Source organism: Natator depressus, chromosome 28 (genome assembly GCF_965152275.1).
Source record: "Natator depressus isolate rNatDep1 chromosome 28, rNatDep2.hap1, whole genome shotgun sequence".
NCBI classification, from domain to species: Eukaryota; Metazoa; Chordata; order Testudines; family Cheloniidae; genus Natator; species Natator depressus.
In genome coordinates this window covers 7,347,546-7,372,285 of record NC_134261.1, presented here as the reverse complement: position 1 = coordinate 7,372,285, position 24,740 = coordinate 7,347,546, and the positions used below count along the sequence as shown (strand labels likewise).

The following is a 24,740-nucleotide window of genomic DNA, read 5'->3' as shown; positions in this document are numbered from 1 at the left end:
CATCCCGTCCAGGGGCATCCCGAGGTGGATGCAGATTATGCAGCTGTGTGGGGCACCCTGAACTCTGGGGCACCAAATTGCCCCACATTTCACGGTGCCCCTGGCAGCTGCCTGCTGCAGAAGTGCCCCCCCCCCCCAGCTCCGGCAGCCAGCCCCATCCCCTGGCCAGCCACCCGGCTCATGGGCTGCACCCACTGCCTGGGGCAGGGCTGTCCCGAGGGGGGCGTGGGGCCCGAGACAACACCCTCCACCCTGCCTCTTCGTCCTCTGCCCCCGGCCCAGCCCCATCCAACCTGTCCCCCCCCAAGCCTCTGCCCCCAGCCACGGATGCAGCCCGGAGGACGGGCAGGGGGCCTGCCCCGGCAGCAGGGGTCGGGCCGGACCCCACAGTCACCAGCAATGGTGGGACGTGGAGCGACCCGGCCCCAGCCCACTCCCCTGTGCCCCCTCCCAGCCTCCTCCCTCCGCTTCCCGCGGCTGGGGAGTGCGGGGGCAGTCCTTCCCCCTCCCGCAAGAGACCCGGCTGGGGTAGGGGGACCGGAGTGGGCTGGGGATGGGGCTGGGTCGCTCCGCGTCTTGCGGCCGCTGCCAGGCCCTCGCTCCTCCCCCGGGCTGCTCTGGGCCCCGTGAGGCCCCCCAAAGTGGCCCACCACACCTCCTTCCTCTCTGGCCCCGCAGGGCTCTCGCGCAGCCCAGACCCTCCCTAGGGCGGTGGAGCAGGTGTTTGGGCTGCATAGGGCACCCTAGACAGTAGGGATGCCCCTGACCCCATCTCCCTGGGCTCCCTCTGTGCTGGTGCCATGGGGGTGACACTGGAGTTCGTGGGGTGGGGGGGGTTGACATTTCCCTTGTGAGGCCCTTCAAGGCAGCACTGGGTCTCCCCTTTTTAGTGGGGGGAAGTTGGGCAGGAGGCAGAGGTATTTCCCCGTAAAGGGCCATTTGGTTTTGGTGACTGGTTGTGGCCTCGGTCACGTGTCCCCGGACCCAGGGTCATGGGCCGTCTGTGGAACAGGGAAGCTCTGGCTTTCCCTGGGTGCTGTCGAGTGGTCGCCAAGCGGTCGACCGCAATCGCTGGTGGTCGAGCGGGGCTGCAGCTAAGGCAGGCTCCCTGCCTACCCCGGCCCCGCACTGCTCCCAGAAGCGGCCAGCACAGCCCTGCCGCCTTGTGGGGCGGGGGGGTGGGGGTCTCGGAGTGCTGCTCCTGCCTGTAAGCGCTGCCCCCGCAGCTCCCATTGGCTGGGAATGGGGACCCGTGGCCAATGGGAGCTGAGGGGGTGGTGCTGGCAGAGAGGGGCAGCGCACAGAGCCACGGGAGGGCGTTGGTCCCTTCCCCCAACCCCCTGCCCTAGCGCGGTGAAAATGAGTGAGGGTGGGGGAGAGCGAGCAAAGGGGGGAGCGGGGCAGGGCTATGGGGGAAGGGGCGGGGTAGATCCTGGGTTGGCCTTCAATTCAAAAAGTGATCCTGAGCATCAAAAGTGTGGAGACCTCTGCTGCAGACTGAGAGCTCCTGGGAAAGGGCAGGGGTGGAGGGAGCAGGAGGAGGCAGGCAGAGACACGGGAGAAAAGAAAGGGCAGGGTGGAGAGAGAGACAGAGGCAGAGAACAAATAATTGAAGCAGAGCAGGTGTCCCAACTTCTTTTCGACAATGTAAAAGCCTGAACTTTGTTTCTAGCAATCCGAGTTCAACGATCAAGGGGATCCACACATGCCTGATCTCCTCCCCACTCCTCAATTTTTAGGATCACTTTTTATTTGGAAGCGTTTGGCTCAACCCTGATCTTCTCCTTCCCTAACTGTGTTGCAATCTGGGGTTTATTTTTATTTCGCCTCCCTTTTGTTCATGTCCTTATCGTTGGAACAGCAAAGGAATCTGCAGGAGAAAAAAAAAACAGACTCAAGATTTTATTTCCCCATCGTGCAGAAACATCAGACAAACATCTCCCACAGCTGGAATCGGAACACAATGTGACTGCAGTTAAACCAGTTCTGGACCCAGAAACAACAAACAGGAAGATCCATTGCTCAGGAATAAAAGACAGCTTGTTTTTCAGACAAGATTTTTGTTTCTTCCTGCTACACACAGAGGGACTGGATAGTGCTGATTGCAGACAAGACTCCAGGAGGACAAGGAACAAATTCAGGCCGTCAGTCGCCTGCAGGAGGGAGATGATGTTTTGACAGTGGTGGATGCCTCATCTTAAAGGCCTTTGTCTGCCTCCTTCAAGTGACTGTTTGGTACAGAAATGCAGCCCCTACTCCTGGGAGTCTCCTGTGGGGTGCCTGGCATTGGCCGCTGTCAGGAGACAGGATAGTGGGCTGCATGAACTGCTCTGACTCGGTATCTCTGCTCTTACGTTCCAACTGCTGTGTATGGAAGAGATGACCTTTCGGGCTCTACAGAACTGAAGAAGTGTTCTGGGTTAGCTCCAAAGCTTTTCTCTTTTACCAACAGAGGTTGGTCCTCTACCAGCTCTTACCCTCACCTGCCTTGTCTTTCTTGGACTCGAAAAACTCCTTTCTCTCAACTCCCTTTGGAGAGAAGTGAAGTTTTCCCTTTGGGAAACTTATCAGACTGAAGCAATTGTATTCATTGTGGCACTGGAATTGAAGGATTATTGAATATTATCAATAAATAAGTCTTAACCTGAGCTTCCGGTTTTCAAATTGGTTTTCCCAACTCAGTTCCCAGTTCTCTTCTAGAAAGGACTCCAGGATGCCTGCCCACCCCAGCAGACGTGGCACCTTAGAGACGAACCTAGACTCTGACAACTGGCAGGAGACCAGTCTGACAGTTCGAGTTCACAGTCAGAACAGTCTGGCTACAATCAAAACAACATTCAAAGCATACAGTTACAACAGAAAGAAAAGGAGGACTTGTGGCACCTTAGAGACGAACAAATTTGCTGGCACATGATGGCACATACCACATTGGTAGATGTGCAGGTGAGCGAGATTGACAGAGCCGGAAGAGTACCCAGAAATCACCTACTACAGGACAGGCCCAACAAAGAAAATAACAGAACGCCACTAGCCGTCACCTTCAGCCCCCAACTAAAACCCCTCCAGCGCATCATCAAGGATCTACAACCTGTCCTGAAGGATGACCCATCACTCTCACAGATCTTGGGAGACAGGCCAGTCCTTGCTTACAGACAACTCCCCAACCTGAAGCAAATACTCACCAGCAACCACACACCACACAACAAAAACACTGACCCAGGAACCTATCCCTGCAACAAAGCCCGTTGCCAACTTTGTCCACATATCTATTCAGGGGACACCATCCTAGGGCCTAATCACATCAGCCACACTATCAGAGGCTTGTTCACCTGCACATCCACCAATGTGATATATGCCAGCAATGCCCCTCTGCCATGTACATTAGCTAAACCGGACAGTCTCTCCGTAAAAGAATAAATGGACACAAATCAGACGTCAAGAATTATAACATTCAAAAACCAGTCGGAGAACACTTCAATCTCTCTGGTCACTCGATTAGAGACCTAAAAGTGGCAATTCTTCAATTAAAAAACTTCAAAAACAAACTCCAACGAGAGACTGCTGAATTGGAATTAATTTGCAAACCGGATACAATTAACTTAGGCTTGAAAAAAGACTGGGAGTGGATGAGTCATTACACAATGTAAAACTATTTCCCCATGTTTATTCCCCCCTCCTACTGTTCCTCACACATTCTTGTCAACTGCTGGAAATGGCCCACCTTGATTATCACTACAAAAGGGTTTTTTCTCTCCTGCTGGTAATAGCTCACCTAAGCTGATCACTCTGGTTACAGTGTGTATGGTAACCCCCATTGTTTCATGTTCTCTGTGTATATAAATCTCCCCACTGTATTTTCCACTGCATGCATCAGATGAAGTGAGCTGTAGCTCACGAAAGCTTATGCTCAAATAAATTGGTTAGTCTCTAAGGTGCCACAAGTCCTCCTTTTGTTTTTACGAATACAGACGAACACGGCTGGGACTCTGAAACCAGTTAAATTGAAGTTACTTTTCCCTCCCAATTTCCCCTTAATTGCTATAATTAGCATTGCCCAGGCTTCCCTGTTCGAGGGTTAACAGGATCACTAACCTGCTGCAAAATGCTTCAGAGTTAGGGACGGCAACCTGCTTTCTGCTCCTGGGCTCAGCTTCTCCCAGCTCACACAGGGCAAAGCAGCTGCCCTGACTGCTCGCCCTCCTGTCGTCTGATTCCAGCGCCAGGGAACCCATTGGCGCAGACCCAAAACTACCAAACCCACTTCCGGAAGCTTCTGGATGGGGAGTGCTTAATCTGCCTAGCAACAATGACCCAGACCAGATCACTCCTACCTCCCACCAACTGGTCTCTTAAAGAGAGAGCTCCCGATTAGGCACAGGGCTTACATGTTACTAATTATTTATACAAAATATAGGGCTTAACTGCTAAAATCGGTACCCACAACAATCCTCTGTGAGAAGGTGCGTGGCTCTCCCCTGCTGAGTTCTCTGTTTCAGCAAATGAGTTCGTAACAGATGATTGACCCAAGGTTCTTCCTTTCCCTGTGACAGCAATTCCACTTTTGTTAACTGTCTGAAAGCACGAGCTTCATCCACCGCCATGTCTTTTTTCACGTAACATAACAAACGAAAATAGAATAAAATGAAACCCAAACGAAGTGGAAAGGCAGGTCTATGCAAACACATTGAGGGTATTAAGCTTTTATGTTCGGTTCTGCTTGGCGACAACAAGAGAAACCTGTTGAAATTGGTTAGTTTTAACATTTTGCGGCAAAACCAGACATACTATACCCTGTAATATTTTGGACATTTTGGCTGTAACATACTTCTAGCTATATTTTAATATTTAAGAAAGGTGCAAACAAGTTTGTAAACCCCCCCAAAAGAAACTGGCATTTTCTTAGTATCAGCTTTTGATTAATGTCGATGTTTCTCCTTACGGTTTTTCTTTGAATAAACCCCTGCGGCCCCGGTGATTAGTAAAAGAGAACCCTTTTCGTTTGCAATTGCATTATCTCTTGAGGCAGAGAATGCGTTTCTGGAAGAGAAACTTACCTCCACTCATCGCTCTTTGAAAAACTGGAGCCGAGAGGAGTGGGACTGTGGACTGGCACTGTGATGGGAATCATTGGTGGGCGAGGGGGATTTCTAACCCGGTTGAAAATTGGAGACCCCAACACTTCTGCATTCCAGGCACACTTGTGGGGGTCCACGGCTGCACCGGAGAAACGGGCTGATCAGTGGTGGGCATGCTGCTTCATACCTCACTCAGGGTCGGAACTGGTCTGTGCAAGCGAAAAGGACAGAGAGGCCTCAGATTGCAATAATCCCGTGCAGATAAACCAGGCTTGTCCACCCTCTGTCCTGGCACAGCAGGGAAGGTTAGATTTGGAAAACGGTCAGATTCATAAACAAACCCCTTTTCATGCTGACAAACCAAAACAAAGCTGGGACACGCCCAGAGGGGGAACGGCCCTCTCGGCGTCCATGTCGGATGCTCCTTGAGAACGGCTGGCTCCCGCAAATATCCCCTTTTGCTGCCTCCAGGCCGCTCCTCTTGGCTTCAAAGCGCTGACCTACAGGACGGGCGACCATGGGGGCAGCACCACAAAACCCCACGTTGGAGCAGGAACTCCGGGGCCACAGGCTTAATCCTCCAGTCCCAGCGCAAAATCTTCAGCCGAGCCCTTGTCGCGCCCCTCCTGCCTCTGCCTGAGCGGCGAGAGAGACCCCACGAGATGCGCAGGATCCACCTTCCTTCCCACCCGCTGCCATGTAGACGGTGCCCAGCTCTTTGCCTCTGGCATCCCCTGCCAGGGAAGCCTGGCCACGCGGCCCGAGCCTGAGCGGCAGCCACAGTCCCTCCTCCCGCGGCTGGCCGAGCGCGGCGCAATGGGGGCCAAGGCCAGGCTGAGCTGGAAGGCCCCTGCCAGCCAGACCAAGCTGAGCGATATCCTGCGAGCCTCGCTCGCGTGTCCCCACAGCAGCTGCCTGCCTCTCTGGGCAGGAGAAGGGGACAAAGAAGCACCGACGCCTCAGGCCGGGGGATGAGGCACTCCCCTCCCATGGCAGCGCCCTTCGACTTCAGCCCAGCCAGCGAGGAGTGCTGGGGACCTTCCGAGCAGGATTCGGCCTCAGCAGGTCCCTGACCCCAGGGGCCAGGCTCCTGTCTCTCTGCAGGCCCCTGCCAGGCTTGAAGATCCAGGAGAAAAACAAGGGGGCCGGTTGCTGGCAGAGAATGGGGTCCGTCCCTCCACCGCGGACGTCCCGGCCCAGCCTGTTACGGCTGCAGAACTGGGCGCGGATCCGTTACCGCAGAGAAACAGGCCGCGGCAGATGCAGACAAGCTTCCCTTCAACAGCGCAGATGGGGGAGCGGAGGCTGGAGCAGGCCAGGAGCGGATTGACCATGAAACAAACCACGTAGTGCCACGGGGCCCCCCAGTGACGGGGGACCCCAAACTTCAGGCCAAATCTCATCTCCCAGCCTGCCCCCGAGTCCAGGCCAGCAGTGCAACAGGGCTCAGGCAGGCAGGCTGCCCGCATGCCATGGCCGGTGGCCCCAGGCCAACCCCAGAAGCAGCCATCTGCTGGCACGTCTCTGCTCACCCCTGGCCGGGGTGGGAGGGGAGGCAGCTCTGGGCACTGCCCCCACCCCAGGTAGGGCACGGAGGCCTCTGCTCCCCTCCCCGCAGTGGGTGTGCAGGGATGTGCCGGCCGCGCGAAGGTGCCCTTCTGCCTCCATACTGCTCCCAGAAGTGGCCAGCATGTCCCGGCATCCCCTGGGGGGGCGGTGTCTCCAAGCACGGCCCCTGCCATGAGTACCAACTCCGCATCTCCCATTGGCCAGGAACTGTGGCCAATGGGAGCCGTGGAGGAAGCGCATGGAGACCCCCCCCTTGGCCCCACCCACCTCGGAGCTGCTGCTGGAGGGTTGTGTGAGCCGGTCGCTTTGGGAGCTGCACTGCCCGGGGTAAGCGCCACCCCTCCTGCACCCTAACCCTCTCCCCCAGTGCAGAGCCCACACCCTGCACCCACATTTCCTCCCATAGCCCACACCCCTCAGCCCCTCCCACACCCCAGTCCTCTGCCCCAGCCCAGAACCTGCACCCCACACCCAAACTGCCTCCCATAGCTTTGCTTCTCTTCCTTTCACCCGGAACCGTCCTTCTTCTCCTGGGCTGCAAGTAGCCATCCCTGGGAAGCCAAGCGGCAGGCACAGGATTCTACCTCCCAGCAGCCAACTCCAAAGCCTGAACTTGAAACTCAATGGCTCCCAGGTGCCGCAGTGAAACCCGTTCACAAACCCGTTGAACTCCATGTGATTTGTTGAAAATATGCTAATGAGTGTGAATATAATGTAACTGGAAGATGCTTCATGCAAAAGGTCTCTTGTAAGTTATCGTTACAAAGCTTATAATCTACTGTGTGTGGTCATCCTATTTGTATGAATGTACCATTCTTGTATCTGAAACTAGAAATATAACTCTGAGGTCCTGTTGTAATTATGCAAAGTGTGGGCCTTTAATGGTGGTCTGGAATCTTGATGGCTCCCATCAACCAGGACAATTGAGTGTAGATGGCTCTGTCTACTTGGAAGCCTTCCTGTGAGTCAGGCCGGGAAGAATGAAGGCTTGGGGTCTCACAGGACAGGTGACCATGTCACCTGGTATGGGAATCCATCTTAAACCTGGGGCTTTTCCCAAGGAAAGACACAAAAGATTCCTGCTTTGTGCCAAAGCTATATATATATGTTTTGAATTGAAGGCCAACCCAGGATCTACCCCGCCCCTTCCCCCATAGCCCTGCCCCGCTCCACCCTTTGCTCGCTCTCCCCCACCCTCACTCATTTTCACCGGGCTAGGGCAGGGGGGTGGGGGAAGGGACCAACGCCCTCCCGTGGCTCTGTGCGCTGCCCCTCTCTGCCAGCACCACCCCCTCAGCTCCCATTGGCCACGGGTCCCCATTCCCAGCCAATGGGAGCTGCGGGGGCAGCGCTTACAGGCAGGAGCAGCACGCCGAGACCCCCACCCCCCCGCCCCACAAGGCCGCAGGGCTGTGCTGGCCGCTTCTGGGAGCAGTGCGGGGCCGGGGTAGGCAGGGAGCCTGCCTTAGCCGCAGCCCCGCTCGACCACCAGCGATTGCGGTCGACCGCTTGGCGACCACTCGACAGCACCCAGGGAAAGCCAGAGCTTCCCTGTTCCACAGACGGCCCATGACCCTGGGTCCGGGGACACGTGACCGAGGCCACAACCAGTCACCAAAACCAAATGGCCCTTTACGGGGAAACACCTCTGCCTCCTGCCCAACTTCCCCCCACTAAAAAGGGGAGACCCAGTGCTGCCTGAGGGGCCTCACAGGGGAAATGTCAACCCCCCCCACCTCCGAACTCCAGTGTCACCCCCGTGGCACCAGCACAGAGGGAGCCCAGGGAGATGGGATCAGGGGCATCCCTACCGTCTAGGGTGCCCTACGCAGCCCAAACACCTGCTCCCCCGCCCTAGGGAGGGTCTGGGCTGCGCGAGAGCCCTGCGGGGCCAGAGAGGAAGGAGGTGTGGTGCGCCACTTTGGGGGGCCTCACGGGGCCCAGAGCAGCCCGGGGGAGGAGCGAGGGCCTGGCAGCGGCCGCAGGACGCGGAGCGACCCAGCCCCATCCCCAGCCCACTCCGGTCCCCCTACCCCAGCCGGGTCCCTTGCGGGAGGGGGAAGGACTGCCCCCGCACTCCCCAGCCGCGGGAAGCGGAGGGAGGCGGCTGGGAGAGGGCATAGGGGAGTGGGCTGGGGCGGGGTCGCTCCACGTCCCACCATTGCTGGTGACTGCGGGGTCCGGCCCAACCCCTGCTGCCGGGGCAGGCCCCCTGCCCGTCCTCCGGGCTGGGTCCGTGGCTGGGGGCAGAGGCTTGGCAGGGGACAGGTTGGATGGGGGTGGCCGGGGGCAGAGGACGAAGAGGCAGGGTGGAGGGTGTTGTCTCGGGCCCCACGCCCCCCTCGGGACAGCCCTGCCCCAGGCAGTGGGTGCAGCCCACGGGCCGGGGGGCTGGCCAGGGGATGGGGCTGGCTGCCGGAGCGGGGGGGGGAGCACATCTGCAGCAGGCAGCTGCCAGGGGCACCGTGAAATGTGGGGCAATTTGGTGCCCCAGAGTTCAGGGTGCCCCACACAGCTGCATATTCTGCATCCGCCTCGGGATGCCCCTGGACAGGATGGTGGGGTGGAAGGGGGGAGGCAGAGAGGGGACGGGGGGGCTCTCTTTTCCCCTTCTCTCTTCACTTTCTGTTCTTCTCCCCCAGCCTGCGGCGGCTCCGCTAGGGCTGAGACAGCTCCGAGGCTTCTCCCCGGGGCCGGGGGCAGAGAGTCACTTTCCTGCCCCCCCCGCCCAGTGCTCCCCCCCCCACCGGGGTCTCCCGCTCATCGGGGGGCTCCGGCTGGGGGCGGGCAGAGCCCGGGGCTGCCCAGGGGGCTGGTCCCGGCTGGAGAAAGCCCCCCCCGGCCGGGCACGGAGGGGTTAATGACGGGCCCCCCCCCAGCAGGGACCCCAGGAGGGAGCCGCAGCTGCCCAGCCCGGGCTCCCGGGTCCCACGGGGGCAGCAGCAGCGTCTGGTCTGGGCCCGAGCCCCGCCCCCAGGAACTGCCCCGCCCCCGGTCCGCTCCAGGCCCCGCCCCCAGGCGCTGCCCCGCCCCCGGTCTGCTCCAGGCCCCGCCCCCTGGAGCTGCCTCGTGTCGGGTCTCTCGGAGGAGCAGCTGCGGCGGCCCGTCATTGACACCCCCCCCGTGTTTGGCCAGGGGGGGGGGCTTTCTCCAGCTGGGACCAGCCCCGGGCTCTGCCTGCCCCCGCCCCGGTGAGTGGGAGACCCCGCGGGGGGGAGTGCTGGGGGGGGGGCAGCAAAGTGACTCTCTGCCTCCGGCACGGCTGGGATTGGGGGGGCAGAGACTGGGACACGGCGGGGGCGGTCCCTTGTGGGGTGAGGGGGGGAGAAGCCGGAGTTCCCGGGGGGGGTTGAACTGTCTCTGTGCAGCCAGGAAATTCCCGGGGGGGAAGTGGGGGGCGGGGGGGAGTTATTTGGATCCTGTCCCTGTTTGTGCCCCTTCCCCCCCCCGGCACAACTGCCCCCCAGTTCTCCCCTTTTCTCTCTCGGTAGCTCCCACGTGGCTGTAAACTCCCCCCTCCCCCCCCCGATCCGCTCTCTCGTCTCCCCTGATCCCCCCCCCCCCCGTCTCTCCCTCCTCCTCACGTGTCCATTGAAACTCTCCTCCCGTGCGGCGGGGGGGCGGGACCCCCCCCCCGTTTGATCCGCAGCGATTTGTCCCGGTGTCGGGGGAAGTTGTAGCCCGGAGCCACCCCCCAACCTGGCTGCCCCCGGCGTGGGGGTGGGAGGAGACGCCGGGTCTCTGCCGGGGCGGGGAAGGGAGGGGCCCGTGTCCCCCCTGGGGCTGCCCCCGATCCCGGCTTCCCAGTCCCATTTGCTGCCCCCCAACCGCAGCACCGTTGCCCCCAGCCCCCACCTGCCCCCCACCTGCCCATCCCCCACTGCCGCCCCCTTCCCTCCCCCAGGGAGCCCTACACCCCCCCCCCCTTCAATCAGCCCCTCAGGGGGCTCCCTGCTGCCCAGGTGAAGGGGGCAGTGGGGGGGACCATCACTTTCTCTTTATGTATTGGACAGGCTGGATTTTATATGACAAACGGTCCCCCTTTTCCAGCTAGCTATTTAATAGCCACATAAAATCCCCCCCCCCCCCCGGTCTTGGTGTTTATCCCATGTTCTCAGTTGCGTAGTTTGTGACACGTTTTCTCTGTACGTCTCAAAGATTGAAACAAAATACCCTCAACGTTTGCCCCACTTTTACTCTAGTTGTCTACTTCTAATTGAATATGCCCCTGAGAGCTTTCCCTGTCTCTGTAATTATAAATTACGAAGAAACTCTCAGATTTACACCTTTTCTCAGATTCCTGAATATGGATATATAACGTTTGCCAATGTTGCCCATTTCCGCTCTATTCATTGACCAAATAGTGGTGGGAAATACACTCAGCTTTTACCTCCTATCAACGACTGCGATAAAATCCCTCTCATTTTCCACTTTCCTTTCTATCATTTGCATAAATGGATCCAAAGTCCCTCAGATTTCCACCCTTTCTCTTTCATTTCTGAACACTGATCTGAAATCTCAGGTTTCCCTCTTACTATGTCATTATCAAATGTCAATTAAAAATCCTCCCGGGTTTGGGGCTGTTCCCCATGTCTCTAAATCCCAGCAACTTCTCCTTCCTTGGGGGGAACCTGTCGCCCTGAGTCCTTCTCCATCCTGGTTGGGAAATTAACCCCCCTGCAACAATGATCATCTTTCCCTCTCCTTTGAGAATCATTTGTTCCCTCCTTTATCTCTGTTAAAAATGTTTGCTGATAAGAGACTAGCCATATATTCAAAACCCATCAAAGCCAGAGGCCTGCCCCTGTTTGGGGGATCGGTGGTTCCCAGCTGGTGACAGGAGAGTTGGCTGGACCCTTTTCTTTTCTCCAGCTGGCATGGGATGGGGAGGTCCCTCTGAGTGCAGCGTGGGTCCAGAAGTATCCCAAACCCCATGACAAAGGGTCTCCGTGAGGGGTGGCTTCCCGCAGTGCAAAGATGTAGCCACCTGTGGGGTGGATCCACGGTGGCCATTATTTGCTAGTGACAGAGTATGGAAATTTCTTACTTATTTTGGCCCTCCATGGCTTCCCTTCTGTTAAAGAAGCGTCCCCCCCGAGCTCCCCCTGCCTGTGTGACTGGCCAGCAAGAGGTGGTGATAACTTTCTATCCACTTATCAGACACTGCAAGGGAACACTGTTGCTGGGGGGGTGCATGTCTGTGTGGGGAGATTGCAGCGGGAGCTGAAGGGGCACTGTGGTAAGGGGAGGCCTCTGGGTGGCTGGGCAGGGGGGACCCTAGTCAGGTTGGTGGGTTCTGGAGGGTTTGGGGTTTCGGGGGGTAGTTCTGATGTGCCCAGCCCTAAGGCTCTGGGTCCTGGAGGTGGGTATCACTGGGGGCCTGTTGTCTGCAGACCAGTGGGGGTGGGGGGGTGTCTTGGGGAGGTGGGGCAGGGGGTAGATGCTGCCTGGTGCTGTGCCAGGGGCTCTGTCTGGGATTGCCCAGCTGGCTCTTGGGACCATTGCCATGCCCAGTGCACAGAGCTGTGGTGGGGCGGTCCCTGGCGCAGAGCGAGGGGTCCTCCTGTAAAGCGTCAGGGGGTCCTGCTGGGAGGAGGAGGGGGTCCCAGGCAAATGGCGTGGCAGATCGTGGTGGAGGGCAGGTGGGGGTCCTCGGCAGGCAATGGGGAAATCCCAGGCAGGCAGTGAGGGACTATAAAATGACTCTACACAAACAGCCCCCCACCCCATTTCTCCTCCCATTTGCAGGAGCAAATCCAGCCATGGGGGAGCAAACAACCCAGGAATGAGAGTTTCCCAGCAGACAGGCATGGAGAGGGCACAGGGAAAAGGAGACGGAGAGACTGAAAGGGTCCGTGGGATAAAAGAGTTTTTAAAAAATGTGTCTGTGGGCTTAGCCTGGCAGGAGGGGCCAGGTCTCTGCTGTAATAAAGAGACTGAGCATTTTCTCAGCACGGCAGAATCTAGGATCTCGCTCTGCAGGGAAGGAGCTTGGGGGAAGCGTGATGTGAAATGAACTAATGCCCGTTCCTAAACCTCCACAACAGCCCTTCTCGCCCGGCCAGGCTGCAGAACGACGCTCACCTTTCGTTCCGGTTCATCCCGTCCTCCCACGGGACAGGGGAGCGACATGGGTGCAGAGGAGCCAGCTCAGGTAGGGATTACTGGGGGGGTTCTGATTTGTTCCTGCAGGAGGGAGAGGGACAGCAAATACGCCGGAGAGGGGAAGGTTTGCACCGTCTGGTTTGGAGGTTGGAGCGGGGCAGGAAATGCACAGGGAGCAGAAAGGGAGGAGGCCAGGGGGTGGCAGACCTGCTGGGAGTTGTTTAATAAGTGGCCTAGATTTGAGGAAGAGACCCATGAGGTTGGGAGGTGGAAATGCTCCAATTTGGTGAACAGAAAATAACCGAGCTACATGGGGCTGGGACAAAGGCCCAGACTCCTAGTGCTGGAGTCTGAGCCAACGAACCAGCGGGTGCCTTGAAATATGAAGGGGGCAGCCACCAGTCAGGCTTAGGGGAGATTCGCCTGCCTCATATCCAGCTCCTGACAAGGAGGAGGGTGTTGGGCTTCCGACAAGAGATCTCTCCCTAGACCCTGCTCGGGGCAGCATCTCCTGTATCAGTCTGTGGCTAGTAAGTGTGTGATGGATCTGCTGGGAGAGAGGAGGGGCTCTCTCTTCGCCCCCTCACCCTGGTGTTTCCTGGATACTCTGACCAGGGTGGGGGTGGGCCTCTGTTGACTGCGATCCACCCAGAGTTTCCGTTTGATTGGCTCCTCTCCCCCACGAATAGTGGGGCTGTGAGTGGGGCAGCAGATCCTGAGTGTGGGGCTCTTGCTCTTTCAGGGGTCTGTGACCTTCGAGGAGGTGGCTGTGTATTTCACCAGGGAAGAGGGGGCTCTGCTGGACCCCGCTCAGAGAGCCCTCTACAGAGACGTCATGCAGGAGATCTATGAGAATGTGACCTCGCTGGGTAAGGGTTCCTGTCCCCTCGGTTCTTGGAGGGGGAAATGAAGAGATGAGGTTCACCCCACCCCTGCAATGCCACCTCTGCTCTGTCCTGTTCCAGCATCACCCCAGCGTGCCAGTGACACACACACGACCAGAGACCCTCCCCGGCTGCAGAACACTGTGGGGACAGAGCACAGGGGCAGTACCGCACAGTGTCCAATATCTCCTGTTTGCACAAGTAAAACGGGGGGGTTAGGTCCAGCATAACGAACAGAAGCTTCCTACCCCTGGCCTTCTCTCAAACCCGGAGCCTTCTCCACCCAAACCAGAATGTGCTTGGGGTGTAAGAAGCAGGCTGCTGGAGTCAGGGCTGCTGGTCCAGGGTTACTGATCACACAGACACTCGGGGCGTCCTTGAATGCTGGCTGGGGGTATCCAGACAAGGGAGCTCCAGCTGCAAAACATTGAATCTCACCCAGGATTACAGATGACACAACTCCTCACTGGTCTGGATAGCACCCCAGCATGGGAAATGGCCTAGGTTGGTCGTGAAACTTCCTGAAACATGGAGAGTGTTGCTCCCCCATCCCCATGTGCAATAGCCACAATCTCTCTCTTCTGCAGACTCCTTGGATCTTGGAATCCATAATTCCTGAAGTCACATGACCCGATTCTTATGTTTCACATTCTGCTTTTCCAGACTAATTAGATTCTGTTACTCCTGAATTGTAGCTTCTAATTTCCCCAGTGTTCTCCACAGCCAGGGATTTTCCTACTCCCTCCCATTGCACTGGACTCACTAGATTCCCTAGTAGATAAGAACAGCCCTACTGGGTCAGTCCAAAGGTCCATCTAGCCCAGTATCTCTTCCAACAGTAGCCAATGCCAATTGCCCCAGAGAGAATGAACAGAACAGGTCATCATCAAGTGATTCAGCTCCTGTCCCCCTTTCCAAGCTTCTGGCAAACAGAGGCTAGGGACATCATCCCTGCCCAGCCTAGCTAATAGCCTTTGATGGACCTATCCTCCATGAATTGATCATGTTCTTTTTTTGAACCCTGTTATAGTCTTGGCCTTCATAACATGCTTTGGCAAAGAGTTCCCCAGGTTGACTGTGCATTGTGTGAAAAAATACTTTCTTTTGTTTGTGTTAAACCTGCTGCCTGTTAATTTCATAGGGTGATTCCTAGTCCTTGTGTTCTGAGAAGGAGTAAATAACACTTCCTTCTTTACTTTCTCCACAGCAGACATGCTTTTATAGACCTCTCTCATATGCCCCCTTGTCTCTTTTCCAAGCTGAAAAGTCCCAGTCTTACATAGCTCTCCTCATACAGAAGCTGTTTCATACTCCTAGGCCGGGTTTTTTTGCCCTTTTCTGAACCTTTTCCAATTGCAATGTATCTTTTTTGAGATGGGCCGACCACATCTGCACACAATATTCAAGATGTGGGCGTACCATGGATTTATATAGAGGCAAGTTATGTACTGTCTTATTATCTATCCCTTTCTTAATGATTCCCAACACCCTGTTCGCTTTTTGACGGCCTCTGCGCCTTGAGTGGATGTTTTCAGAGAACTATCGACAATGACTCCAAGATCCCTCTCTTGAGTGGAAACAGCTCATGTAGACCCCACCATTTTATATGTGTAGTTGGGATTATGTTTTCCAATGGGCTGCACTAGGTGCTATCCTGACATCTAGGACTGCTGAGATCCTGCATTCAGTGATATCCCTGTCCTTCCTGTTCCCTTTCTCCACTGACCCCACCAGCCCATGCTTACTGTTCCCAGCTTCCCCAGGACTCTCTCATTGTCTCTGGACCTCTCTGTCAGCAAGAAGTAGTGCCAGGGAGACTTGCCCTCTGTCTGGAGTCTTCAACTTCTGGGACATGGATTTACTTTCTCTGTGTTTTAGGAGATGCTTTGAAATTGAGTGTCTGTGACATTACCCACAGTACAATCTGGACTGGCTGAACAGCTGTTTCCCCTCAGTTCCCCAAGCTGGGGTGGCTTTACACTGCTTTACTGTGAGAACAGCCACTCCTGGGCAGTTACACCCAGTCTCCAGCATGTAACTGGCTCCCAGCTACACAGTATTGAGCGCTGCTAGTCAGCGACTCACGAATTACAGTGCACCACAGGAGAACCCCAGAAAACTCTCTGGTCCCGGACTTTTGTGCATCTTTCACTGTCCAGACACTACTGAACGACGCAAAGTCATATGAAGTCTGTCATTTCATCGGTGGAAAGTGACACATGCCAGCCTTGTTATCCCAAATGGATTTTCCAACACACTTTAATCCCAACACACTGGTTAGATGAAACAATAAAACGAGATTGTTAACTACCGGCAAAAAAACATATTAATTGACTACGGGTAATGAGGTACAAAAGTCAGAATTGTTTACAAAAGAAATGCAAGATAAAACCCAAACTAACGTCTAAGTTAACAAGCTAAAACGGATACAAAGCAAATGTTTCTCTCACCATATCCTGAGACAGGCTGGCTGTCCTTTCAGCCAGAAGTCCCCCTAATTTGCCCCTGCTGCCAAGTTCCGTTCTTCAGGAGCTGTCATGAGCAGAGGAAAAGGGGGAGAGAGAGAGTCTCAAGCATTTTCCTCCCCTCTTTTTATAATTCAGTCCTTTGTACTACAAACAACTTCAGTTCTCAGCTGAGTCATGGTGACCGGCTGTCTGTTGTAGATATGAGCTTCAAGTGGTCCCTGTGAAGGAATGTAAATGTCTTCTTCACACCTTCCCCCTACTGGAGAATGGCGATTTGACCAGCTGCTTGCCTTGCTGTCTCTGAGGAACTGGTCTGTGGGTGTTCCCCAGAATTGTAACTTTTTCACTAATATCATACAGTAAAATCTCATAATTTTACATAGTGTTGCTACACATATTTTAACAGGAGGATAATATTCTGTAGATTATGCATTTTCAAATGATACCTCAAACAAGCCATACTACGTAAATAATTGATCATAGTTTTCGAGAAGAGTGAACATAGGGGTTGTGACAGGGTCAGGCCAGATGGCTAAGTAGGTCCTTTTTCCTTGGGTAAAGTAACAGAACAATCAGGAACCTTCTGGAGACCATTAAGACAGGCTGATTAGAACACCTGCAGCCAATCAAGAAGTTGCTTGAATCAATTGAGGCGGGCTAATCAGGGCACCTGGGTTTTAAAAAGGAGCTCACTTCAGTTTGTGGTGTGCATGTGAGGAGCTGGGAGCAAGAGGCACTAGGAGCTGAGAGTGAGAACACGGACTGTTGGAGGACTGAGGAGTACAAGCATTCTCAGACACCAGGAGGAAGGTCCTGTGGTGAGGATAAAGAAGGGGCTGGGAGGAGGCCATGGGGAAGTAGCCCAGGGAGTTGTAGCCATCGCACAGCTGTTCCAGGAGGCACTCTAGACAGCTGCATTCCACAGGGCCCTGGGCTGGAACCCGGAGTAGAGGGCAGGCCCGGGTTCCCCCCAAATCCTCCCAACTCCTGGTCAGACACAGGAGGAGTCGACCTGGACTGTGGGTTCAGAAACACGGCCAAGCTGAGGGCTGCTGTGAAGCTCCAAGGCAAGCAAATGCCGCCGATGAGCGCAAGACCCACCAAGGTAGAGCAGGAACTTTGTCACAGGGTACAGACTGTACCTGTCTGTGTGTGTTCCCAGCAGGTATGTGGGTATTTCAATCCCTCATCAGCAGAGTGTTCGGCATCTTCAGGGACCTGGGGAGCTGGTCCTGGGAATTCACTGGTTTACCAGGTGTGACACCGTAGGGAATTGTGAGACACTTTAATAATAATAATTCATAATAAAATACCAATATGATGAAATTGCAATGAATCGTGCTAGATATGCCATGTAAGGTGTCAGTGAAAATGCTATGATTTTCCAAGTATGATCATTTTGTTTCTATGTTTTGTACCACCTTTGTGTTGTGAGTTATAGACATGTAGGGTATATCTGTATTTCCAGACTAGTGCAGTGTTTCTGGGTGACACCCCCAGACAGACGGGCATCAGCACTGCCGAGCCTCTTCACTGGCCTGTCAAGGGTCATCAGCTGTACAATGAGCCCATGAAAAGAACCAAGGGGATACACCTATTGAGTCAGCAAGACATGCAGGGGTATGCCTGTGTACGGAGACCTCCAAGGCTTTTCCATGCCATGTGCTGTGAACCTTGTGTTTGGGACACGGGAAGTATAAGCCACAAGGCAAAGGGAATAGAAAGGGTAGCTGCATCATCTCCATTTTCTCTTCAATCCCTCTTCCTACCTCTGGAGCAACTTCTCTGCAAACTGAAGCCCTGAACAAAGGACTGAATGACCCATCCGAGCTGTGGATGTGTTCCAGATGGACTTTCAAGCCAGGAACTCACCAATACTGCGAAGAACCCGATATATATGTAACCCTTCTGCCAGGCTAAGTTGATAGCAGCAAGGGCCGGGTCTCACGAACAGCTCGGCTCAGCTCGCCGTCTCACGAACACACCGCTGTCTCACGAACGGCTCCGCTCCACCACGACCGGCTCCCTCTGCACAGCTCGCCGTCTCACGAACAGCTCGGCTCAGCTCGCCGTCTCACGAACACACCGCTGTCTCACGAACGGCTCCACTCTGCACAGCTCGCCGTCCCACGAACAGCTCTGCTCAGCTCGCCGTCTCACGACCGGCTCCGCTCTGCACAGCTCGCCGTCTCACGAACAGCACCACTGCACTCTAGATCTTCCGGCTCCCCACTACTTGACACAGTGCTCAGTGATTTCAGCTCTCAGTGATTTCAGCTCATAGTAGTGGGGGCCTTAGTGCTGGTGCACCATAAGGCCAAAGTGAATGCAGCACAGTACCTGTAGCAAGACTCTTAATAGACCCAAAATTAGCTCTGACATTCCACAGTGGAGAGAGACAGAGGTGCAATTGGTGCTTCAGGCCCTCACAAAGGGGCCCACACCACCAGGTACTAATACCTGTCTCAAGTCTCTCTCCCTTCACAGAGTTTTGGAACCCATGTCCCTTGCCTAGCGAGTGCTACTCAGTTGATGGTGAGTCCCTCCATCATAACAAAAGGCCAAGTACAGTTCCAAGCACAGTTCCCATAATCAGGGTAATAACAATTTACTCTTCCCGCCCCAATAACAAAGACACTGGGGATCCCACAACAGCCAAAGTGACCATTTGGGCAGTTATGGCCTCATTCTAGGCGGGGTGGGTGTGCCTATGCAAATTGAGATCAGCCCCTGAAGTTCTTTTCCACTACTTGCCACACCTCACCACCAGATGTCAGGGTGGAGCCCATCCTGACTCTGCTTACATATAGATTTCTGAATGTATCTGACCTTTCCTTCTTTTCTTTAGTTTAGAGGCTAAAGGATTGGCTGGCAGCGTGGTATTTTGGGTAAGATCCAAACCTTTTTTTTAAGGTCAGGCTTGAGAAAGCCCTGGCTGGGATGATTTAATTGGGGATTGGTCCTGCTTTGAGCAGGGCGTTGGACTAGATGACCTCCTGAGGTCCCTTCCAACCCTGATATTCTATGATTCAAACCTGTGTTGACCTGGTAATGTGGCTGACCCTTTGGGGTCAGAACATTGCATTTCTGTGACCAGAATTTTTAAATAAGCTCTCACTGTACTGAACATAGGTGCTGATTGGGAGTCAGAGAACTGGAATGCAATAAAGGGGGCTGTGTGATTTCTTTTTTTCAGCTTCTCAATAACCAGTGTGGGGGATCAGAAGCACAGTTTGTGAGTGGTCGGTGATTTTAACTTCAGTGTTAACCATCAGTTTGGGAGCACCTGCTCTCCCTTTTTTAGCCTGCCCTGACCTTAGCGTTTTCAGTCAGGACTCCCCAAGGCACACCAGGTCACACTAAGCACTGAAGTTAAATTAATAGAATGTTTTGGTTTTTTTTATGACAAAGTCTTTTGCAATCACCTGAACTCCTTTATTTTCTTTCATCTGAGCAGGGTTTCCCGTTTCCAAACCTGATGTGTTTTCCCAGCTGGAACAAGGGGAAGAGCCATGGGTCTCAGAGCTCCAGGGTTCAGAGGAAAGACAGACCCTGAGAGCTCCCTGCAAAGGTGAGGAAACATGAAACCAACTCAGAATCTGTAAGTGCCTGAAGGAAACATATGGGATGCCCTACAAAGACCTTGGGAGGTCACTCAGTTCATTATTGTCCCTAGCAGGGGTCATATCCTCAGGGTAACTATAGCTCATGGCTTTCTATAGATCCTAGCAGACATCAGGCAGTAGCTTCCTCCCTTCCCCCCATGAATTTGGATGGGATGTGAGGGCTGAATTGATCCCCTCCTCCCTCCTATTTAGGGGAAGTGTTTGGAGGAGTTCAGTTCCTGTTTTTATTTGACCTCTCTCCAGCACTTTTTTTCGTTGGCCTTCCCCTTTCCATCCCTGTTTGAGGTTTCTGTCTCTATCACAGCAGGTGATGCAACGGCATGTGGGAAAGAGGAGCAGAATTCTCAGCAGGAAGATGCTGGGCAAGTGGATAAACACAGAGCATTATCACAAAGATCGGAAAGGAACATGTCCAGGAGTCATGAGCGGGGAAAATCCTGTGAGATTCAGCACACACCAGACAGAGAGCAGGGAAATCGGCCAAGGGATAAAGTAGGTAAATTAATTTCCTGTCAGGGAACTCAGAAGGACCTCAAGGAAAGCACAACACAGCAGGAAATCCTCAGGGGAAAGACAAAAAATACATGCACTGAGTGTGGGGAAAAAAGTATATGACCACTCAGCCCTTATAAAGCATCAGAGAATCCACGCAGGAGAGAGGCCCTATGAATGCCGTGAGTGTGAGAACCTTCAATCGCAGCTCAAACCTTGTTACTCATCAGAGAACCCACACAGGGGAGAGGCCCTGTGAATGCCGTGAGTGTGAAAAAACCTTCTCTTGGCACTCAGTCCATGTTAGCCATCAAAGAATCTGCATGGGAGATCAACACCATAAAAACCTCTAGGGCTATCCGTACTTTTTTTTCTTTAATACTTTTCCTGATTCCCACATAGTAACTTTTAAAGTTGTTTGAACTGTTTGCAGCACCGTTATCCCTCAGCTTGTCCAAATGAGTGGTCCATTTTTGCCTTTTGCAGTTCACCATGTTTTGAGGTGGACCCCTTTGTCCTTCCTATCTAACCCATTTTCTCATGAATAATTTGAATTGAATAGGAATAGCCCTTCCTATCAGGAACCAGGGAGCATCACATCTATACCATTCCTCCTATTGCAAAATTATTGTTCAGAATCACCAATGATTCAGATTATATCATTGCCAGTTGTTCTCACGTTGCTCTGGGTTGTGCCGAAGAGCTGTTATATTGGGAACTTTCCAAATTATATTTAAATGAAGAGGAGCAGGGGCAGGAAAAGAAGTGTCATTTCAGCCTCTGTGACACTGGAAGGAGATAGGGTGACTCAGAGATTCCCTCCTTCCCCATCACTCCAGACCTGTTAACTCTGCATGGCTCAGACAGGAGGGATCTTCGTCACGTTCTATCCCTCCACTTCTCAAAGTGTCATGTGATGAAGCGTTCTCAGCTGTCTGTGCTTGGAGACGATGCTTTGACTTCTTTAATCCTATATCAGAATCGCTATGGCTGGAGATGAAAGTGTCAAAAACCTGGAAGGGGAATTCAGATGGATCCCAAGCACAGTCTGATCATTTGGAGTTTAAATCCCAGGTTCCATCTATTGGTAAAGCCACTTCTGGCAAGGGGGCTGTTTTGTCCCCCATTATGGGGGATGCTAGGATACTAAAAAAATTTTAAGTAACCTAACTAATTCTATGGCATGGGGAATGGTCCCCTTCATGATGCAGATGTTGAGGAAATAGAAGTGTGTTTTTTGTTGAATTTATCCTTTGTAGGTGCTAAAAAAAGTGTATGAAATGAAATCAGTGTTGGAAATCTAATAGCTGCAGAAAAATAGCTAGTTTTGAATAGAAACTCCAGCTCTGATAACTAACAGGCCTGTATCCAGTCCCTTGCCTGGAATTGTGCCACCAAATTAAAGAAAAGCTGGGCGTGTTTCAGGAAGCCATTCCTCACTAACGCTGCTGAGATTTTGAGTGCTCTTGTAAAGGATTCTACTTCAGAGAAGTGTACATTTACCCTAACCAAGGCCAAGGATTTGGAAAGAACTGGGGTTGAATGAGTACACGCTCAGTTCTTGGTTTCCATCCCAGGAAAAGAAGCTATGGTGACCAAAGACCCAAGGAAAATTGTTTGTACAACTCACTGATTACAGATCCAAAGCATGCCAGGGTTAGATTGAGAACAATCATCCTTCACCATTTGGATCCAAAAAGAGAGAGTGCTTCATAGGACATTGGACATCCTCCTCGTGGATTCCAAACTGGGTGCCTGATTGGGTAATGTCAAAGTCAGATTCAGGACTCACATAATTTGTCAGACTACTCTGTTTATTAGCAAAGCGCTTTGCCAATGCACCCAGATATGTGAGCCCCCTGCAAAGGCTCAAGCTAACTTATTTATACAGATAAGCCAAAGCCAATTTAACATAAGAGAGAAAAGGAAGCAGAAACTGACAAATATACATACATATCTTACTTGCATACTAATGTTTACCAATCTCCTAGCTCAGTAGGAGCTCTAAGTTAATTAGTTTGAGGACCCATTGTCTCACACTCCTTAATGTTTCTCTTCCTGACAACTATATTTCAACAAACCCTTCAAGTAGCATTTCTTTAATGAATTATAATTTCAATATACTTCATTCTACTTTCACAGTAACAAGGACTTTCAGGCTGTAGAAATGATGGTAACCAATGAGGCAATGAACGTGTCCGGTTCCAATTTCAGACTTCCAGATACTCGCATGTTGAGTCCTGATTCTATGGTTTTGTGTCTGATGCTCTGGCTACATAAGAAAGCTGATGCTGGCACAGCTGCCCCAATGTAGCTGCACTGGTGTAGCACGGCTAGTACAGATGCTCTAAGCCAATGGGAGAGATCTCTCCCGTCGGACTTTATTAGTCCAGCCCCCGCAATCTATATGTCCTGTTGACATAGCGCTATCTACACAGGGGGTTAGGGCTGTGTAACTACATTGCTCAACTCTGGATTTTTCACACCCCTGAGCAATATAGTTATATCGATAAATGCCCTTAGTGTAGGACAGTTTTCTCTTGTGTTTTATGCATTTACATCCCTTCTCCTCTACCTCCTCCTACTTTGAAAGATTAAAAAGTGTGAAAAGAGAGATTTTTTTTTTTCCTCGTGATGCAAACATTCCCACATAGGAGACCCCTTCCACCAACAGACATGGCAGATGAACCAGGGATATATGAACTCACAGAAGTGGTTGGGACCTACGTTGGGACAAACCAGAACTTGAGCCAAGGTTCAGTTGTTGGCAGTGGGGGTCAAAAGAAAACGAACATAAATGACAAGAATTTGAGCTCTTTGAATATGTTATTGTTTCCAGTGAAAATGAATTTATTGGTTAAAGAGTAGGAGACTAATTGTGTGATAATCTGAATCACTTTGTAAAACAAAGTGTCTCGTTTTTTGTTTTGTTAGTCATACAGGAAGTGACAGCTGATCTTGAAAAGTTAATTTGCTTTAATTTACCCCCTGTAGTGTAAGGAGTTCTGGTGAAAAACCTCACTCCAATGGTTGGAGTGGAAGAATGTGTGTGAGAGTGTATAAGTGAATATTGGCCCAGTATAGATTTTAAATTTTTGTGTTTCAAATAGAACTTATTTTGCTTAGTTTCAAAGTCTATTTCTAGTGAAAGCAAAGCTATTCGAAGAGACAATTTGTAGACGTTTTTACAAGTTCTTACACTTAGACTGTAAGGGTCACTGACTTCCCCACTTCTCTAATTTGCAAAGGAAAGGCATCTGTCATAGGATGTGTTCAGCAGGTAGGAAAGTTGCAGTCCTCAACCACCAAGGAAAAGGCTGAAGTCCATTAGCTTTTAGGTCAATAAGCCATCTAAAGTCTGGTCTATGCTGAAAAGCGATGTTGACGTAGCCACCTCTCTCAGGGGTGTGAAAAGTCCACTCCACTGAGAGAAGTAGTTAATGTGACCTCAGCCCCAGCGTAGACAGTGTTAGGTTGTCAGAAGAATACTTCCAGTGTTTGAAGTATAGACAGAGCCTGAGACAGACTGATCCCCGATGGGAAGCGAGTCATGACATCAATTCCAATTTTGACCCATATGTGAGAGAGGTACTAGTATGGAGGGCTGAGCCAGCTGTCCGATCGCCTGGTTCCTCAACTGTAGCTACAGTTCTTAGTACCCATCCTCCCAAAGACTGAGAGAAATGGAGAGTTCCAACCATGGTTATTTTAGTATCTTCTTGTTCCTTTCTCTGTTTTTTGTGCTGGCCTTTCTATTATATCAGGGTGTGAGGGTATAGCTCAGTGCATGTTGTGACAAAGCTCTGTCCTTGCATCTATGGGTCCCACGTTTCCTGGTGGATTTTGCTAGCCTCAGAGGCTCACTGTGACCCTCCACATAGCCCTTCTCTCTCTAGAGGCAAGGGTCACAGCTTACTGAGCCATCATAAGCCAGCAAGGGAGGTGAGGGGAAGCAACCCTCCCTCGCCCAATCTCTGTTTCCCAGTATCCATGATTAATCGGGGAGGGGAGGGGGGAGCCCAGGCCCGCCCTCTACTCTGGACTCCAGCCCAGGGACTCTAATAGTAGCAGCTATGGTAGCTGACTTTTGGGAAATAGGACGTGTACAATTCCCTGGGCCGCTTCCCCACAGCAGCCCCCACTCAATATCTCCTTCGCTGTTACCTCAGGGCCTCCTTCCTTGCACCTGATGTGGATTTGCACTGCTTGGTTCCTCCAACAGCACGGCTTCCTCCTACAGATCCTGACACATGCGCCTCACTGACGAACTGGGAGGCTTTTCACTAGTTCCAGCCAGGCCTTGATGGGCTTCAGGTGTTCCAATCAACCTAGCTATCTCCACTGCTTTCCAGAAGGATCTTAATTGGCCCCAGGTGTCTTGATTAACCTGAAACAACTGCCATTTGTTACCATGGTACCAAGGATTTGTTTAGCCTGGGGCTAACATACCTGTTCCTCACTGCTTTACTATAGCCGTCTTGCCTTGCCCCGTCGCAATGTGTGACAAAAGCTTATTGGTGC

The 24,740-nt window shown here is 52.8% G+C and overlaps 1 protein-coding gene and 2 long non-coding RNA genes across 4 annotated transcripts in view; 1 reads left to right on the top strand and 2 right to left on the bottom strand.

Moving 5' to 3' along the window:
• Positions 1–24,740, bottom strand: part of LOC141978952 (uncharacterized) — a 189,967-nt gene that overhangs the window by 6,589 nt on the left and 158,638 nt on the right. The window lies entirely within an intron of this gene.
• LOC141978997 (uncharacterized) lies at positions 1,723–5,272 on the bottom strand. The gene is made up of 3 exons (XR_012636458.1): positions 5,055–5,272; positions 4,442–4,603; positions 1,723–1,870 (listed from the first exon to the last, which is right to left on the bottom strand). It is a non-coding gene; the product is annotated as an uncharacterized LOC141978997 (long non-coding RNA).
• LOC141978993 (uncharacterized) lies at positions 12,725–22,144 on the top strand. Of its 2 annotated transcripts, XR_012636450.1 has the most exons (5): positions 12,725–12,798; positions 13,492–13,618; positions 18,950–18,989; positions 19,559–19,672; positions 20,032–22,144. It is a non-coding gene; the product is annotated as an uncharacterized LOC141978993 (long non-coding RNA). The 2 variants fall into 2 exon arrangements; XR_012636451.1 differs by lacking the exons at positions 12,725–12,798; positions 13,492–13,618 and adding an exon at positions 18,445–18,551.